The 6,139-nt window shown below is 32.9% G+C and overlaps 1 protein-coding gene across 1 annotated transcript in view; it reads left to right on the forward strand.

Annotated features, from left to right (window-relative positions):
• LOC107560828 (bone morphogenetic protein receptor type-1B-like) overlaps positions 1 to 6,139 on the forward strand; it is a 98,249-nt gene that overhangs the window by 22,162 nt on the left and 69,948 nt on the right. The window lies entirely within an intron of this gene.

Raw genomic sequence — 6,139 nt, forward strand, 5'->3', positions numbered from 1 at the left:
GTGTGTGTGTGTGTGTGTGTGTGTGTGTGTACAGTATGTGATCTGATGTGTTGTGCATGCATGATGACAGACATGAATCACACGATATTTGGCCGCTTTGAGATGATGCCATTAGCCTGTAATAGGGCTGTACGATTTGGGAAAAAAAGTTTATTGATTTTTTTTTTTTTTCCTGGGAAAAAAAAAACCTTCCAGGTTTGCTGGGCTTATTTGACTTTTCCAGTTGTTTGGATATAAAAAATAAAAAAAAAACAATAAATAAATATTATTGCTGCAATATTATAAATGAATTTATTTTAGTAAAAAGGTAACTATTTTCAATAATAAAAATATTGCTATTGTATTTTCACTGTAAAATAACAAATGCAGTATTTAAGAAAAATTATAGAATTTATTTTACAGTAAAACTGTAAAATTACAATGCGTTGGGGTGGAAATCTACAGGTTCGCTTGTTTGTAGGGGCAAAATGTGATTATATATCAGTATCACTTAAATAATAATAATAATAATAGTTATTATTATCATTATAAGTAAAAATAGTTTTTTTATTAATACAATTATTAGTAAAATATTTGCAATGATAAAAAATATTACTGTTGTAATTTCAGTGTAAAATAAATTCAGCAATAATTTTATTTTACAGTAAAACATAACAATTACTGTAAAAGTACTGCTCTGAGATGTTGAAACAACCGGATCACGAGCTGCTCGTGTGTAAATGAACACAGTGCCGCGCTTCACTCTGAAACAGGCAGTTTCAGAGTGTGTACAGGTATGTATGTATGTATTTGATTAAATTACAGCCTTCGTGACGTGATGATCACACTAAGCCATGTCATGATTTTTGTTATGTTTTGATTAATCAGGCAACCCTAGATTATAGGGTTGTCCACTTGACAGACAAAGCTTCCCCAGAGCAACAACTTTGCTGTTTTCTGTTTTGAAAATGATATCTTTAAACAAAATGTACACAACATCATCCGGTTCAAAAGTGTACACCCTGTGGCTCTTAATGCATCTGTTTTCTGTTTTGAAAGTGTTGTAAAATAATCATGCATCTCATGGCAGCTGTTTCAGGACAGGTATGTTTGCATCCCGCAGGTGTGTGTGGAGCGACTGCTGCGTGGAGAGCTTTCAACGAAGCATTAATGTGAGCTTTTAAGGGAAGCGCATGCCGAATGTGTTTACTGAAGCTGTCAGAGGAACGTCCAGCCAAAGCTCTCCCTTCAGAAGCTCCTCTGGCTCTGACTCCTTCTGGCTTCAGACGCATCGCCTTTTTCCACTTTAAAAACACATTTAATTTGTTTTGTGTATCAATCATAGAGACCTTTTCACATTTCCGGGGTTCTCAGCAGCGGAAGTCGTCATAGTTGGGTTAACTTGAAGAGCAGTGAATGGGAGAGTACCACAAATATATATTTTTGCATTCCCATTTTCTCAGATAGCAAAAGAAAAACTCCACGATAGTATTTTTACTACTTTCAATAAAAGGAAAAAAAGGGAAGAAACGATGTCAAATTTACCGTCCCTCCTATAGATGCTGCATTAGAAACGCCCTCGCATTAGTGTTAACTAGTTTTTTTTGTAATTTGATGCAAAGACAATGTATAGTGTTATAAATGTACATACATTTAAAAAAAAAAACAGAGCACAAAACCAGTCATAAGGGTAAATTTTTCGAAATTGAGATTTATACATCGTCTGAGAGCTGAATAAATAAGCTTTCCATTGATGTATGGTTTGTTAGGATCGGACAATATTTGAAAATCTGGAATCTGAGGGAGCAAAAACATCTAAATATTGAGAAAATCATCTTTAAAGTTGTCCAAATGAAGTTCTTAGCAATGCATATTACTAATCAAACATTAAGTTTTGATATATTTACGGTAGGAGATTTACAAAATATCTTCATGGAACATGATCTTTACTTAATATCCTAATGATTTTTGGCATAAAAGAGAAATGTATAATTTTGACCCATACAATGTATTGTTGGCTATTGCTACAAATATCCCCCAGCGACTTAACACTGCTTTTGTGCTGCAGGGTCACATATCGCAACACTCACCGCACTCTCCCAGCTTTTATAGGTGCGAAAACCTGTCTGCACTCTAAAAATCTCCTTATTTTAGCAGGAGATAAAAACATTTGTTTTTATCTCCTGCTAAAATAAAGAGATTTTTAGAGTGCAGACCTTGAGTAGGCTAACGTTTGAAAAAATCTAAATATAAAAATCTTTCGAGGATTTACGATGCTAAACGCGTCGTGTCAGTCTTGTGAAAAGGGTGCATTGTGTTGCACTGTTTTTGGCGTTTCGGAGCTTCAGATGCGTTTGTAATACAAGCCTGTGTGCTTCCTGTAAGTGGTTTTGATGGGGAGCGACTGTGAGGGGAAAAAAGGAAAAACTGATGATATTTGACTCTTTCATGCGCACTTCATCCATCTTTTCAACCTGTTTTCGATGAGAGTTTCAAATGTGTTTCACATGTGCTGCACTGCACTATAGTCATCAAAACCTCCTCTGTTCCCTCCAGATTATCAGCTGAAGTTTGCATGTGATCGGCGTGTGCGTGATGCACCTTTGCATATTTGCATAATGCAGATGAATCATTCGGACGCAGCTGCAGAAGTGCATGACTCGATTAGATGTTTCCTGGAGCACAGACCGTTCTGTCTTAAAATATAGAAATAACTGACTTAAAACCATTTTTTAGCTGCTGAAAATATTAGTGTTTGAATCATTTTGCCTATCACTGTGTATGTATATATATATATATATATATTATTTTTTTTACATCAGCATATTAGAATGATTTCTGAAAGATCATGTGACACTTTATACTGGAGTAATGATGCTGAAAATTCAGCTTTGCATCACAGAAATAAATTATATTTGAAAGTATATTAAAATAGAAACCATTATTTTATATTCTAATAACATTTTGCAAGATTACTGTTTTTTCCTGTATTTTTGATCAAATAAATGCAGCCTCGATGAGCAGAAGACACTTCTTTAAAAAACATTACAAGTCTTACTGATCCCAAACTTTTGAGCGATAGTGTATATTAATTTTTAATTGCATTAATTAAAAAACAAAACTTAAATATTTGTGTGCATTTTAATATTTTTAATTTAATTAGTTTCATAAAGCAATTGATATAAACATATGTGCATATATTTGTTATAAATAATAAATCATAAACAGTTATATGTGTATATATTAATTAGTATATTAACTAGTTTTTCACTTAATGTTTTACAATTAATATTTAAACAAATATTTTCAGTTATTTTACTGATGAAACTATTTATATATTCATATTTTCCCCACTGCTTTTTTCACTAAACGAGTTTGGAATATTGGAATAGAATGCAATTGAATTATTTTCACTTAAGTGCACCAATTTAATAAGAACCAGCAATATATTTACCTGCGTATGTTTTTAATAAAACATTCAAACCATGAAAAACCTTATGAGCATTTTTGAGCGATGTGCTCAGTAAGTCAGGTTTGAATTTGATTCATTTGAACTGACTCACAGAAATGATGCTGAAAATTCAGCTTTGCATCACAGAAATAAATTATATTTGAAAGTATATTAAAATAGAAACCATTATTTTATATTCTAATAACATTTTGCAAGATTACTGTTTTTTCCTGTATTTTTGATCAAATAAATGCAGCCTCGATGAGCAGAAGACACTTCTTTAAAAAACATTACAAGTCTTACTGATCCCAAACTTTTGAGCGATAGTGTATATTAATTTTTAATTGCATTAATTAAAAAACAAAACTTAAATATTTGTGTGCATTTTAATATTTTTAATTTAATTAGTTTCATAAAGCAATTGATATAAACATATGTGCATATATTTGTTATAAATAATAAATCATAAACAGTTATATGTGTATATATTAATTAGTATATTAACTAGTTTTTCACTTAATGTTTTACAATTAATATTTAAACAAATATTTTCAGTTATTTTACTGATGAAACTATTTATATATTCATAATTTCCCCACTGCTTTTTTAACTAAACGAGTTTGGAATATTGGAATAGAATGCAATTGAATTATTTTCACTTAAGTGCACCAATTTAATAAGAACCAGCAAAATATTTACCTGCGTATGTTTTTAATAAAACATTTAAACCATGAAAAACCTTATGAGCATTTTTGAGCGATGTGCTCAGTAAGTCAGGTTTGAATTGATTCATTTGAACTGACTCACAGAAATGATTTGAACATACTGTTCGACTCGCTCCACAATGACTCTCGTTGAGCTGCGCCGCAGTGCTTGTTTTGGAGTGGCGGATGGAAAGTGTGCAGCTGGGAAGGTTCCTCTCAATCAAACGACATATTAATAGCCAAGTGACACCCGGCGCAGGAATGCCTGGCAGATTTCTGCACATATTGCTGGGATTAGGACACTTGCCAAAACAAATCAGCTCTGAGTTGGTGGGCAGTGCGTCCAGAGAGCGAGCGTTGGGTTCCTCAAACAGGGTTTTGTGCAGCACAAGTCGCTGTGAGATGTTCGTCTGACGTTCGCAGTCGTTTTCTGACTTTAATTTGTGCATCTTGGCTGCGGTTCATCTCGGACCGGTGGAGCAGCTGAATAAATACACAAATGAATCCATTTCAGTATCAAACCTCGCTTGCGGGCGGAGGCCAAATAAAACACAGTGTCCCTCCGTGATGTGTTTGGCAGAGACGCAGCTTATCTTTTATCTTAAAGGAGTAGTTCAGTCAAAAAATGAGAAATCTGTCATCGTTTACTCGTGTCGTTTCCAACCCGTTTGAGCTTTTAACCCTCATTCGGGTCCGTTTTGACCTGAAAGAGATGCAGGAAAATTTCAAAATTAACTGTAAAGTTAACGCTTTGAGAACCTCAAAATACACATCATTTGCAGATTTTTATTTTTTATTTAAGATATATAAAAACGTTTCATGTTTCGGGTATTTATGGAGCACCATTAGATGCCAAAACATGTTTGTAAAGTCACCTATGGAGGTCCAGTAGTGTCAAAAACATTTCTCAAATATTTTTCGTTTTTTTCCCGTATCTCGCACACTTTTTGGACTGAATTTTGTTGATATGCATGTCTATTGCAGCATGAAAAACTGATCACTTCTTTATCTTCATTCAATATGTATGAGTAATATGTATGTATGTTGTTTTGCTAGAAATAAATAGGTAGGTTTCATAAACTCAGACCCTCTTTGAGCAATCACGAGTTTAATTAAATTCTGTTTATCACGATGGAGTTAAAACCGGTAATTCTCACTCTCTATATGCACTTCTACATTTCGTAATTTATATATGTGTAACTTTATGTGTATATAATCTTATTACATAACCATTCTAAATTATAGAATTATTTTTATATTTTTATAATTATTTATATGATCAAATTTGAATGTATTATATATAATTTAAAAAACCTGTCTGTCTGTCTGTCTGTCTGTCTGTCTGTCTGTCTGTCTGTCTGTCTCTATCTATCGTTCTATCTATCCATCGTTCTATCCATCCATCCATTCTATCTATCGTTCTATCTATCCATCGTTCTATCCATCCATCCATTCTATCTATAGTTCTATCATTCTATCTATCGTTCTATCATTCTATCTATCATTCTATCTATCTATCGTTCTATCTATCCATCGTTCTATCCATCCATCCATTCTATCTATCGTTCTATCTATCCATCGTTCTATCCATCCATCCATTCTATCTATCGTTCTATCTATCCATCGTTCTATCCATCCATCCATTCTATCTATAGTTCTATCATTCTATCTATCGTTCTATCATTCTATCTATCATTCTATCTATCTATCGTTCTATCTATCCATCGTTCTATCCATCCATCCATTCTATCTATCGTTCTATCTGTCTAGATCTATCTATCTATCTCTGTCTGTCTGTCATCTATCTTCTATCTATCTATCTATCTATCTATCTATCTATCTATCTATCTATCTATCATCTATCTATTTATCTATCTATCTAGCTACTCTGTCTCTCTCTCTCTATCTATCTATCTATCTATTCTCTCTCTCTCTATCTATGAATCTATATGAATTTTTCTTTCTTTTTATCTATCTATCTATCTATCTATCTATCTATCTATCT

This window comes from Sinocyclocheilus grahami, unplaced genomic scaffold (genome assembly GCF_001515645.1).
Source record: "Sinocyclocheilus grahami isolate Dianchi unplaced genomic scaffold, SAMN03320097.WGS_v1.1 scaffold745.1, whole genome shotgun sequence".
NCBI classification, from domain to species: domain Eukaryota; kingdom Metazoa; phylum Chordata; class Actinopteri; order Cypriniformes; family Cyprinidae; genus Sinocyclocheilus; species Sinocyclocheilus grahami.